Source organism: Lipotes vexillifer, unplaced genomic scaffold (genome assembly GCF_000442215.2).
Source record: "Lipotes vexillifer unplaced genomic scaffold, Lipotes_vexillifer_v1.1 scaffold1162, whole genome shotgun sequence".
Classification (NCBI taxonomy): domain Eukaryota; kingdom Metazoa; phylum Chordata; class Mammalia; order Artiodactyla; family Lipotidae; genus Lipotes; species Lipotes vexillifer.
The window spans coordinates 1,075,656-1,088,509 of record NW_006779033.1 but is presented as its reverse complement, the minus strand read 5'-3'; positions in this window follow the sequence as shown (position 1 = coordinate 1,088,509).

Here is a 12,854-nt window from a genome sequence, read left to right as displayed (position 1 = left end):
GCTCACGGGTCCAGCCACTCCGCGGCACGTGGGATCTTCCCGGACCGGGGCACGAACCCGCGTCCCCTGCATCGGCAGGCGGACTCTCAACCACTGCGCCACCGGGGAAGCCCATTTTAACAAATATTTTTAAAGTTCAAAAATGTTGTCAAGGTACCTTAAGATGGAGAAAGAAAAAAACTTATTGTAATTTGAAGTGTAACGAGATGCCCACCTTTGCATCCTAACAATTTCCTCGCTGGGGAATCAGATGACCTGGAACGACCGCAGGGGCCTGTTCCTTTGTCCTAGTCACCGCCTTCATTCTGGAAACCGACTGAAATTAGGTGTGTTCCCAAGCGGGCTAGCACTCTGCCACTTGAAAGGTGCCCAGACTTCTCAGGCCCAGCTTTCTTTATGACCAGAAGGACCCGGGAGAGCAGGTTATGTCCCAGTGGAGGGTGAGGGTGAGGAAACAGAGCTCGCTTCCCAGAGCCACTCCAGTTCTGGCGCTTCCCCCAGGTGGGCAGAGGAAAGGGCCTGGTGGGCCTTTCCCGGGAGCGGAGAGCTGGACGGCTCTGGCCTCCTCCCTGGGACCCCCGTGGTGGGGTCAGGGCCAGGGTCTCGGCCTCTGGAGGTGCTGACTTGCAGCTGGCACACCCAGCCTGATCCTTTAAAGTGGACTTAGAGGCCACCGAATTCATCCAACAAATATCTGCCGTGGGTCAGCCTCTGCTCTAGGCCCAGAAAGACAGCAGTGGAGGAATCGGGCAGAAACCCCCGCCCTCCTGGAGCTAAGCTGCAGCCGAAGTTGTCAAGTTAGAAGCGTCTGGTTCCTAGTTTTTGATGTTTTTTCTTCCTTATTTCCTTGCCCTCATTGGTTTTGTTCATCCCGGTTTTATGCTTCTCCAAGCCTGTCTTTTCTCTGCTAAATCAAGTGTGTGGTCAGACGGGTAATTAAAGGTTGCAGAGACCTGGTGACAGTGAGTCTAGGACGGCTGGTCAGACGAGGTGCAGTCAGGTGCCTCACGCTGACACTCGCGGTAATGACACTAACCCATCCTCCAGTCTCCTCCCACCCCCTACCCCTGTTCTGTTGCTCTCTGAATGATTACAGATCCTGGTGTGAGAAAACACGTGACGGATTCTGGGATTCTGTTGAAAAAAGAAATAAAAAACAAGGAAGCAAACTCTCCGCCTAAAAATTGGCATCTTTAGTCATTACAGGATCATCACGAAGGTGCTGGCCGAAGGCAAAGGTGAACCTATTTTCCATCGTCAACTTGAAGCCCTCTTTGCTACAGACCAGCCACCGAGAGAGAGAGAGAGAGAGAGAGAGAGAGAGAGAGAGACAGAGAGACAGAGAGACAGAGAGACAGAGACAGAGAGAGAGACGGGTGGGGTGCACGGGGGTGGGACGCTGGGCGTGCGGAGCTCCGTGGCCCCGTGGAGGGTTTTCACTTTAGCCGTGAGACAGCGATTCACTGAAGCGCACCAGCCGACCGCGGCCCCTTAGCTGAGGCCTGTAGCAGCCGCGAGAGTTTCCGGAACCCACGGGGCCCGCGAAGCCGGCAGGGGAGCCCTGTTCTCCTCGCCTCGAGCCCCACGCATGTCCGAGCGCTGCGAGGGGCAGCAGCAGGCCTGCGGCTCCTCCGGGCTCCCCCACCAGCTGCAGAGTTTCCGCAGCGTCTGCGCCAGAGGGCTGGGCTCGGCGGGCGGGGCGCTCGCCCCACAGCCTCGGCGGCCATCGTGCAGGTCGCTGGAGGGCCCGTCGAGCAGAGGGGCTGTGTTGCTGTCGCTCTTGTTGCTGGACTGGAAACCGGGCCGTGCAGGGGCGCCGAGGCAAAAGGGCCGGGATACAGGAGAAGCGCAGGGTCAAGGAGCCGGGGACTCAGTTAGACGTGTGGGGACGCGTCCTCTTGAACCTGGAGCGAAGGCTTCAAGACGCTACCAAGGGGAACCCAGGTCGCACAGACGAAGCGGGAGAGCAGAGTGGGAAGAACATCCAGTTTGGGCTTAAACCGCGACCAAAACGGAGAAACTAGGGACTACGGACGGTCCCCCGGGTCGCTGACGTGTGGACGGGAAGCCCAGGCAGCGGCTCCCAACGCCAAGTAGGTAGGTGCCCGCCTGGGAACGACTGTCACCGTTAGATGAAGGGATGGGAGGGCATGGGATCTTGTGCCAAAATGGTTGGGAAAAACCCAGCGTCAGAGCTGGGACCCGGAATCGCACCGCCGTGCTGCAACTGGAAGGGAAGTACAAGGAGTTGTGAGGTGTGAGTGGGCAAAGCGCAGACGTTATGCCTGGAATCCTGTGGGCAAGGAGGTGAGTGTTCCGCCTTGGCCTCCGCAGCCTGGGGGCGAGGCTCCAGGTGGGCTCGCTGTAGGGCTAGTAACGGCGCGAGGGCAGGACTGCGCGAGCGGTGGGCAGTGGCTGAACAGCGGTACTTCTGGGCTGGGAAGCCTTGCTGGGGAGCAGGGGGCTCTTAGCAGCAGCTTCCAGAGAGCAGTGCCCAGAAAGGGGGCGACTGACCCGGTGGGGCTCTTGGAAGTGAAGTTGATGCAGAAGTTTACAGGAGAACTGCAACGTTAGGAACAATTTGTGATTTGCTCTGGATTCTCGGAGTGTTTACCAACCTGGGTCCTTGGACTCTTGAATCAATAGAAATTGGTAAGAGGCCAGAGGCAAGGCTTTATTAGGGCTCTGCAGCACGAGGGAGCGAAAACAAGTAGCAGGTGCCCTTGCTTGCCCCCTGAGGACGGCAGGCTGCTCCCTTAAACGGGCTGCAGATGGGGCGGATCAGAGGTGTGGCTTAGGTGGGCTGCCCACGCCCCTGGTGGCACATGCGCAGGACCCTGCTTTTGCTCCCGGCACCTCAGAAGTGGCAGCTGGGATTTGGCCTTGTTGTTCATAATCTGACCCAGCTGGGCATGAGTGCAGTTATTTTTCATCCTTTACAGTGTCTTTGTATTTTGGTGCTCTAGGAGATGTTTGTTCAGCTGCAAGCACTGCAGCAAAGGGTCCCAGGTCCCAGGCTGTCTCAAGAGGACCTGGTATAGTTTGGGCAGCAGAGTGCGTGGAGGATTCTTAGGGTGATGAGACTTGGTTAAATACATCGTGTGAATGTATTGGACCTTCTGAGCTAGGGTCACCCTTCTTTTTTTTGCGGTACACGGGCCTCTCACTGTTGTGGCCTCTCCCATTGTGGAGCACAGGCTCCGGACGCACAGGCTCAGCGGCCATGGCTCTTGGGCCCAGCCGCTCCGCGGCACATGGGATCTTCCCGGACCAGGGCACGAACCCGTGTCCCCTGCATCGGCAGGCAGACTCTCAACCACTGCGCCACCAGGGAAGCCCCACCCTTCTTTTTTTTAAAAAAAAATTTAATATTGGTAAAACACACATCATAAAATTTACCGTCTTAACCATTTTGAAGCACACAAGTCTGTGGTGTCAAGTACATTCACACTGTTGTGCCACCATCACCACTGTCCAGCCATAGAACTCTTTTCATCTTGCAAAACCGAAACTCTCTCCCCATTAAACCCTAACTCCCCATTCCTCTCGCTCGGTCCCTACTTTCTGTCTCTCTGCGTCTGACCCCTCTAGGGACCTCATAGAAGTGGAACCATCAAGTATTTGTCCTTTTGTGTCTGGCTTATTCACTGGAGCACAATGTCCTCAAGGTTCCTCCGTGTTGTAGCCTGTGTCGGAATGTCCTCCCTTTTTAAGGCAAGGTCACCACTCTAAGTGGGTGTCTGGATGCTCAGATGAGGCTTTTCATTGGGGGAATCTTGCTGAATTTAACCCTCCCTTTTCCTCTATCTCGCTGCCCTTTCTCAGCTCATCTTTCTCTCTCTTCATGTAACAGGCTCTGAGCCTGCTCTGTCCTGTGCCCCCAGCTGTGTCCTCAGTGCTGACCCCACCTTCTGAGTGCCCTGCACTTCCCCCCACTTGGTGCCTGTGCCCAGCCCAGGCCTCCCACCTGGTCCATCTGACTCCTCTGCACCCTCCCACTCCACTCGACCTCTTCCAGGAAGCCCTCCTAAGGGCTCGGTCTGCGCTGGGTGAACCGCCCAGGTCACTCTGTTTGCCTTTAGCCCAGCCCGTACTGAGCTGCACTGTAGCTATTTTGCTTTTCCATTTCTTTCACTAGAAAGAGCTTTGTCTTCCTCATTTTTTTTTGTTCCCCTGGTGCCTGGCACACAGTAGTCGCTCAATAATTGTTTGTAGGATAAACATAGGCATGAATAAGTGAAAAACTGCTTGGGAACTCACCTCTGTGCAAGCCAGGGGCCATCTTTAGGATCAGTGGGCTTAACTGCTGCATTTTAGGGGCTGAGATAAAGACCTTTTTGGTGGAGATGTGGTGAAGTTTGGGGTGAATACGCAAGGGACCAGTACCTTTAGGTTGGCTCTGTGCAGAGGTAGTATGTAGAATAGCTGCCTTTAAAGGCCCCCTGCTCTCTGAGTCAGGATACAAACATCTGTAGAGACACAGATTCTTAAGCTATTCAAGGATGGACTCAGAAAGTGCTCAGAGCACAGTGCACGGCTCCACGACTGTCCTAGTGGACACTGCACACCTTCCAGAGCCCCTTGGTGGTCCCCGTCCCTCGCCTCAGAGAGAAACCGCGGTCCTGACCCGTGGCACCAGGAATCCATCAGCTTTGGATGCGTCTGTGCCCCTCACTGTGAGGTCCATTCATCCCAATGCGATGCGCGTTCACACACTCGCGCTCCCGGTCCTGGGACGCGGTGAGTGGATGGAGGGGTGCCGCCCTCCCTCTGCTTTCGGCCCGGGGAGCGGGGTGGGCAGCCGGGGGCGGGGCGCGCGCTCAAGGGCATCTTTGTGCCCCCCGGCGCTCAGCGCGGGGCCTGGAGCACAGATGGCCTCAGTAAATGTTTGCCGAGTGAACCCATGAATGGGCGTTTTGTCACTGGATCTTTTCATTTTTTCCCTTGGCTTTGCTCCCCGCTCTCCTTGAAATACAGCTGCTTTCATGGGCCGCGTCTTTCTTTATTGGGTCGCTGGGCTCGTCTTCAGGGCCAGGAAGAAAACACCAGAAACGGACCCGCCCAGCAGCCATGTTCTGGGCGAAAGAGGTCTCCTTTGTGCCAAGAACAGACCTGTCTACACACTATGAGGGGGCTCGGGGCCGAGGGGCTGGCCCACGGGCCGTGACTCACGCAGCGCCCTGGCACCAAGGCGGGGAAGGGGCTCTGACATTGAGACACCCCCCCAACGTGCTGAGCAGCCAGCCCCATCTGCCCCTCCCACGGCAGGGCCTCTGTGGATGGATTTCTGCATCACATGATCCTTTCAGCAGTGGACACACGCGCACACACGCGCGCGCGCACACACGCGCACACACACACACACACGCACGCACGCGCGCGCGCATGCAGGCTTTTGTTCCCTGTCCTCTGTGTCTGCTGATCGCGGGCTCAGCTCTGAAGTGTGGCCGAGGATTCTGCGAAAGCCTCAGGGGCTGCACCCAGAGGCGGCCCGGCGCTGGACACAGGAATGTGAGCTCCATCTTCCGCTGGCAGCTGTGTCTCTGCTTCCTTGTGAGTCTCATAGTGCCACCGACCCCACCTGCGCTCCGGAGCCTTCGAGTCACCCCCCAACACAGTCACACGCACGACGACCGCATTTCCCCGCCTCGGGGTACACGCCATCCGTGAAAAGGGTCCCCCTCCAGGTGTGTGAGCTTGCTTATCTGAAAAGTGCTGAGTCACAAAATCACACTGAGACCAACACTTCACTGAAATATTAAACACTGGGATTGTGGGGAATTCTGAGGTCCGGGATGAGAGGCAGCAGTCCCACTGTCCACCTTCAGGGCCACAGCAGATGTCCAGCCGTGGGAGCTGCCGTGGGAGGGCCGCGTGGGGCAGGCTCCCCCCGACACCCCGCAGCCTGTGCATCCCCTCCACCCTGGCTCCCCGCGGCATTCAGCCCCGCCCCCGGAGGGGGGAGGGGGCCCTGGTGGTGCCCATAGAGGCCATGCTCCGCCCCGCAGTGACCAAGTGCCTTCTGGGTCCCTTGTCTATCCTGGGGTTCACTTCCTTGTTTGAAAACTCAAGTCACAACACCCACCTCACAGGATCGTCGTGAGGGTCTCCCACTCGTGACCCCCTCCCGGCGGCTGGGCTTCTCTGCTTGCAGGACACACGCTCCCGGGTCTGGCTCACAGGCTTTTCCTTGTCTGCCTGGTTGTCCCCCACCAGGCCCGGCGCCCTGCCCGGACTAACCTGGCCCCCAGCTCCCCTCGCAGTGCGGCCCTGCACCCACCCTCCATTGTTAATTATTGTCTGGTGTCTGCCTGGGGTCAAGGTGAAATGCTCTTCCCACAGCTCCGTGTGCCCTAAAAGCTGCTGGCAGAAGCCGGGGTCAGCGGCGTGAGGACACACGGCCACGCCCCTTGTTGGAACCCCCTTTCCTGCTTTGCTCCCCTAAATCCTAGGCTCGTGTCGTTCTTCCCGGGGACTGTGGGCACCCAGGCGGCTGCTCCCCTGGCCAGCCGGACTGGGGGGAACCTTTTTATTCATCACTCATGGGTCAGCCAGAGGCAGGGACCAGACCTGCTCCATCCTAGGGTGGAATTGGGGCTCCTGCCGAGTCCGGCGTGGAGTGAGGGCATGGGAGGCTGGTCTGCGGCAGGGGCTGAGCAGGTTAACCTCAGGGGCAGGGCAGGCAGGGCTGTACTTGAAGCATAGTTGATAAAGAAACTGTGTTGACATCTTTCGAGGAGTTACAGAAAAATCTCAGGGCGGATGATTCTGTCTGGGATCACAGTGACAACTCAACTTGTTTCTGTCCACTTTAAGGTTTGTTTCCCTCTGGAGCAAACTGATAGGATTATCTAATTTTCCTTTGGTGCCAGAGCCTGATGACATCAGGACTTGGGCAGGGTTTCTTTTGTGAGCTAAGGAAAGCTCTGGGACAGCTGCTGCCAGCACAAATATTTTGTCTGCACTTGTGGAGACTGGGTGGGGGAGGCCAAGGAAGAGGTGGATGCATTGGGAATATAGCTTTTGGGGGATTCGAGGACTGACAGGGGAAATTAAAAAAGAAATAGGAACGGTTCTGATAGCCCCCAGGAAGGTGAACATTCTGGAAGACTTCCCTGGAAACAGACTGCTCATATTAGGCAATTTTGGTTGGAGAATCTAATCCTCCTATTTCGAAAATGAGGTAAGAGGAAAGCCACTTTAAAGGACTCACTCTGTTACGTTGAGAATAGATGGTAAGGGGATGAGGGTGGGGCAGGGGGACCATTTAGAAGGTTAGCTCCTGAGTCCAGACGGCAGGCGACGGCGGAGGTGATGCGCAGAGCTAGTAGGATTTGCTGATGAGGGAGATGCAGGTGTGAGAGGAAGATGCCTGAACACCTACGCATCAGGGGCTGTGTTTGGAGGGGGGAGACAGCCGGGGGCGGGGGTCAGGCTTCCTCTAACTTGTAAAGTTAGAGGTCTCTAGGCACATTCAGATGGAGATGCTGGGTGGGCAGCCGACCTTATAGGGTTGGAACTCAGGAAGGAGGCTGACTCCAGAGACACAAATTTGGGAGAAGTCAGTGTGTAGGAGGTTTGTAAGCTATGCGCTGGGGGGCGAGAGGGAGAGCAGCTAGGGGAGAGGGTGGACCCCAGAACAGAGGAGGCTGGGACTGTGACCCAGAACTAGGGGGAGACAGCCCGGAACAGCCTGGAAGCCACGGCAGCCCAGGCTGGGAAGAGACGGTGTCGGGCTACGGCTCTGACACAGCGGGTTCTTTGGTGGCCTCAGTGGGAGCAGCTCAGTGACGGGAAGGGCAGCCCAGTGGAGTGAGTTCAGGAAAGAAAGGGTGAGGAATTGCAGGGGTGGGGGTGGTCAGTCAATGGGGAGACAAAAATAGGTTTGAAGGACGTGTCTACACCCTGACCGGAGTAGGGGGTGGAATCGAGGATGCAGGAGAGAGATACAAACCTCTGGGTGGTGCCCTGGAGGTTAGGCAGGGCCAGTGTGAGAGGAGGGCTAATATTTATCCACAGGCACAGGACGGAGGACTTGGAGGAGGTTCGTGGCTTTGGTGGGGGAACAGATCTGAAGCAGGATGCGGGTTACCGTGTAGTCTTCAGGGCAGACAGTGACTCAGATAGTTCAAGCACTTGGGGTGGTAGACGCAGCTTTGGGCCTCACCTCCTGACCTCAGGCCTCTGGAAAATCTGGACAACGCTGGTTGGCAGATACAGAGGCTCTCAGTAAGTCGTGATCTGTTTTGTCACTGTGGCAGGGACAGTGGTGCTCATCAAACACTCCATCTGCCCCCCACAGCTTGTAACCCCTCTACCCCCGGCAGGTAGGCAGTGACCGGTGACTATTTCTGGCTACTGGGCTACGAGAGGGTGTGACGTGTCACTTCTAAGTTGGAGCATCGAAAGGCTGGGCCCACCCCTGCAGCTGTGACCCAAGGAGCAGTCTGGGTCCTTGAAGGACCACATGCGGCAGAGACCCCACCCTACCCCTTACCCTCTTGCCTGCATCCCAAGCTAGAAATATATCATGAGCTGAGGATAGAGTTTGTTACATCACGGCACTGCCATTTCAAGGCTAAAATGTTACCACAGCATAACCTGGTCTATTACTAACCCAAATACCACATTGCCAACCATGGCATATAACAGAGTTTGCGATTGATTTTGGATTAAAGGCCCAAGGATCTCGTGAGAGAATCCTGTGATGCTGTAAACATCCTCGATGCTCTTGTGACTCACTGGGCACGTGCCCGGGGGCGGCTGCGTCTCCAGGTGGGCACATCACGAACCCAGGACTCACCTTTCCTCACTTGGTAGGGAGCTGACAGGTGTCCTCCCCATGTGCAGTTCTCTTATCCATGATCTAAACCCTGTAGTTGTTGGTTCTTGGTGAATGAAATTCACACCAAAGCTCACAACCCAAACGGGTGGCAGAAAGAAGAGAGGGATGAGTCGAAACACCGGGCCCCCTTCCTCTCTTCAAGCAGACAGCTGGTAGGCTGGCCTCTTTCACAGCCTCCTGCTGGGCCTTTGCATCTGTGGGCCGTGGCTACCTGGGAAACAGGAACTGCTGTTTCATCTGAGTGTTCTAAAATTGCAGGATTTAGAGAAAATACTAGCCCTGACGGAGTTCTGAGTGTTCTAAAATTGCACAGTTTAGAGAAAAGCCTGGCCCTGACAGAGTTCCCCGAGCTGAGGGTAGGAACTCAGGCCCACCCCATCGCTTTGCAAAGCCAAGGCCGATCTGCATGGAGCCCGCCGCCTTCCCACCCGCCACCCTGTGGTCCCCTGCGGAATTACACCCTCCTGCTCGGGTTGGAATGGAAGGATCTGGTTACCGTTCTGCATTCTTATCTGATCTTCACAGGGTATTAGCCCTAGAAGGCGCCCTAGAGATAATCCATGCCAATCTCCATTTACAGCTCAGGTAACAGACCTAGCAGAGGGGCCCAGGGCTAATGAGCGGCAGGCCAGGCCTGGGGCCTGCAGCCTTGAGAAGTTCTCTCTTTATTCTTCCAGCATTTCCTCACTCAGCCAACCACTCAGTCAATATTTGCTTTGCCTGTGACATGCAGGGCCCCTGCTGGCTACTGCTTGGGAGATGAGAGACCCCGTAGCTGCCCTTAAGGAGCTTCCTGAGAAGGAAGATGGGTGTGAACAAGGCCACTGCATGAAACGATTGCTCTGTGGGCGGTAAAAAGGCAGGCCAGGAGAAGCTGCAGCCCGTCTGCCCGAGGCGGGGAATGCTTCCTTAAGGGGCAGAGTTGGGGCAAACCTCCGGGGTTACCCCTGCAGGAAAGCTGCGGCGGGCAGGGGCACGGCGTGCAGTGGCGCACAGGGCAAACGGAGGTGGTGGGTTCTGGCCGCCTCGTGGAGCTTGGTGTCAGTGGGGCGTCAAGTCAGGAGGTGAGGGGCCTTGATGTCTGCAAAGGTGTTAGGTCTGAACACCGTTGAAGAACAATTAGGGGCAGTAACGTGGGCAGGTTTATTCACTCAGTCCATCTCTCCATTCGTTCGTTCGTTCGTTCGTTCGGTGAGGACAAATTGGGAGCCGGCGAAGCAGGCGGCAGGGAAGCCAGCTGGAACGCGCCAGCAGCAGCCCAGGCGACAGACGGGCAGGGTCTGTGCCAGGACGGAGGGCAGCGCGTGCAGGGCGAGGGCCGGAGGGGGCGTGGGTGACGTCCGCACCGTTTGCAGAAATAGAGAGGATTCCTGAGTTTGTGTGGGGAAAGGGAGGGACAGCTGTGCATTCACCAATGTCGGGACGACCGGAGGGAGAGGGCTGGGGGTGGGGGCAGCGGATGGTGGAGATGATGGGTCCAGGTGCTTGGGCACAGTTAGGAGGTGCTGGCCTGGAGGCACGTGTGTGGCTCAAAGAAGCACGAGGCTGCCTGCAGGTTCACGCTCCGGAGAGTGGGTGATGAGCTAGACCAGGTCCATGAATGTAATTGCCCAGGGAGAGTGCCGAGTGAGATGAGAGCAGCCCCGGAAGGAGCTGTCCCGGGCTGGGTTCTGCAGAGAGCAAATTCAGAGAGCTTAGTCTGAATGTGGGTGAGAGAGGACGCTGGGAATCCACACCCATGGAAGGAGGGAGAGGATGGGACTGGCAAAGGGAGCAGGAAGGTGCAGACCCCAAAGCCTCAGCTGACCCTGGGAACTGGGACCCTTTGCTGCAGAGCTGGCACCTGGACAGACATCTCCTTGAGCAACAGAATAGGAAGTATAAGGGACTAAAGGTAACTGCACGCATACGCAGCTGGGGCAAATTATGGACAACAAGATACAAAGAGACCACAAACCGGCCGCCACTTCTGAGGTGCCGGGAGCAAGGGCAGGGTCCTGCGCGTGCCCTCTGCACACGGCATCAGCAAGGGGGTGACGCGAAGACACGCCTCTGGCCAGACCCGCTGATCCAGCTCCACCCTTTAGCCCGTTTAAGGGGCAGCTCGCCTCCTTGCCCACTTAGGGGGCGAGCAAGGGCACCTGTTTCTTGTTTTCGTTAACTTGCGCTGTAGCAAGAGTCCAATAAAGCCTTGCCTGAATTTCCCGTCTGGCCTCTTATCAATTTCTGTTGATTAACAGATCAAAGGGTCCAAGGACCCAGCTTGGCAACAGCCCCATGGGGGCTCCGGAGCTAAAATGGCTGCAGAGCCCCCAGGAAAGACCTTTGGGCAAGGAGGCTCTCGGCAGCTGAGGTAATCAAGAGGGGTGACACTTGAAGGTCCCAGACCCCAGGGCCCAGTGACAGTTCTTTCCTGGAAGGGTGATCTGCCCTTAGGCCAGAGGTGCTTTTTGGTCCACTTACTGTCACAACTGGGCAGGGGATACCAAATGACTCGCAAGTAGGTCACCCAGGAGCAGGACATTTTCCTCCCTCCCCCTAGGGGTGACAATAGCCCTAACCCCCTCCTGACATCAGGGTGCACCTCACTGCTGGGATGCTGCCTCTGCTTCGAGACTTGTGGGGCTCTGGACACAAGGACCCCAAAGTGCTAGTGACAGCCATATGTAGCAATGGCTTAGCGGACTTCTGCCATGTCCCCTGGGGGCTCTGATCCTGCGGTGAGTGGAGGTTTGGGGAGCACCGTCCCCTAGATGGATTTTTGGGAGGATGGTGAGTGCGGTTGCTCCCGCTGCCACCCCTGGCGTCCTTGGCCCATGAGGTCTTCCTCTTGCGGACATGGCACCATGGGAAGCACTTCGGTTAAGTTGTGTGTGCGGGGGCCTGGGGGATAGCTCCCCATCCACACCGTCTCTGAGCGTCTCTTTCTTCGGTGGGCGGCAGCTTGTGGGTGGCAGAGGGTGATGTGACCAGCGGCTCCCGTGGGTCTGGGCCCACCCTCCCACCTCTTTCACTGTCTCAGTGACGTTACGTGGAATGCCACGCAGAGGACACGCTCTGTAAGCACTTGGATGGTGGCACTCTCTGAGGCCCTGCAGACAGGAGGGCAAACCTGTACCTAGAATGTGGCCCCCATGAGAACAAATCGCTGGCGCCTCTGGGTGGAAGGAGCCCGTCACTGCCACCCTGCTCCCACCCTTGGGGAGCAGCGCCAGAGAAGAGCCGGGGCCTGGGTCTCCTGGCCAGTAGGACATGTGGTGGCAGCAGTTGCAGGATCGACCTTGGGAAGTGGGATTCCGTGCTGCTGGCTCTTGCAGAACCTCCATCTCTGCTACCGTGGCTATTTTGTCCTTGGCCCTTTGTGCCAGCCCTGCGTGGTGGCAGACAGGGCCAACCAACATCAAGTGATGGAGTCCTTTTGTCACTTAGTTGACAGATTTGTCGCCTGTGGTGGACGTTGTCTGCCGGGTGACAGCACGTGCTACGGTGATCTCCACACTCCATGGACAGCCCGCCCACATGACTCCTCCCCAGACTTCCTCGCCCTCCATCTTCCAGGCTTTCTTCCGACAGGTCCTTGACCAGCCCAGCCAGGCCAGTCACCCCCTTGGCCATTGCCCATGAGTCTGTATATACTCTAACCTTGGGCTACTGCTCTGTCGACACACAGTAGATGACCAGGTGCACTGCCAGAGTGAATCTGTAACGCAACTGCATCCATTTGTGGCTTGCATTGACCCATCCAACAACCAAGCTCAGGCTTTTACCCCATTCTTCAGCTATTTTTATGGGATCCTGCCTACAGCCATAAGTGTGAGCTGAGGACGACAGGGCGTTGGTGACACAGGTGACAATGATGTCATGCGTCAGTGTGATATTACGTGGAATGTCTACAGACAGTGTAGAGCTCTTCAGACTACATTTTGTCAGGGGCTGGAGCACTAACACAGCCTTGGGCTATGAGTACCGTTCATATAAACGAATATTGTCATCCATCTAGTCAATGCAA